The following is a 242-nucleotide window of genomic DNA, read 5'->3' as shown; positions in this document are numbered from 1 at the left end:
TTGTATCATTTTCTTTTTATAGAATCGATTTTTATGCCTACATTAAATTAATACAATTTGGTTCATAGTTTTAATTACCTTTTTAACGGAGTTTTAGTTCCTTCAGTTCTGCAATGTCTTCGAAAAGAAACTTGCACATTTTCACATATACATTTATCCCAGATTTAAATGTCATTGAGCAAATCTAATTCAAACGCCGTGCGTTTCAAATGACGTTAATCGGACATGAAGGCAGAATAACA

General features: G+C 30.6%; 1 protein-coding gene across 3 annotated transcripts in view; it reads right to left on the bottom strand.

The window, feature by feature from the left end:
* The window catches only part of LOC106867193 (23 kDa integral membrane protein), a 24,256-nt gene extending 24,014 nt beyond the window's left edge, over positions 1-242 (bottom strand). Inside the window, exon 1 of one of the 3 annotated variants that reach the window (XM_052966657.1) lies at positions 79-242. The gene's annotated coding sequence lies outside the window, so the exon portion shown is untranslated. The remainder of the gene's footprint in view (positions 1-78) is intronic. The other 2 variants (XM_014911994.2, XM_014911995.2) reach the window with 2 other exon arrangements.

Source organism: Octopus bimaculoides, chromosome 3, assembly GCF_001194135.2.
Source record: "Octopus bimaculoides isolate UCB-OBI-ISO-001 chromosome 3, ASM119413v2, whole genome shotgun sequence".
In the NCBI taxonomy this organism is placed as follows: Eukaryota; Metazoa; Mollusca; class Cephalopoda; order Octopoda; family Octopodidae; genus Octopus; species Octopus bimaculoides.
This window is presented reverse-complemented; position numbering and strand designations above follow the sequence as displayed.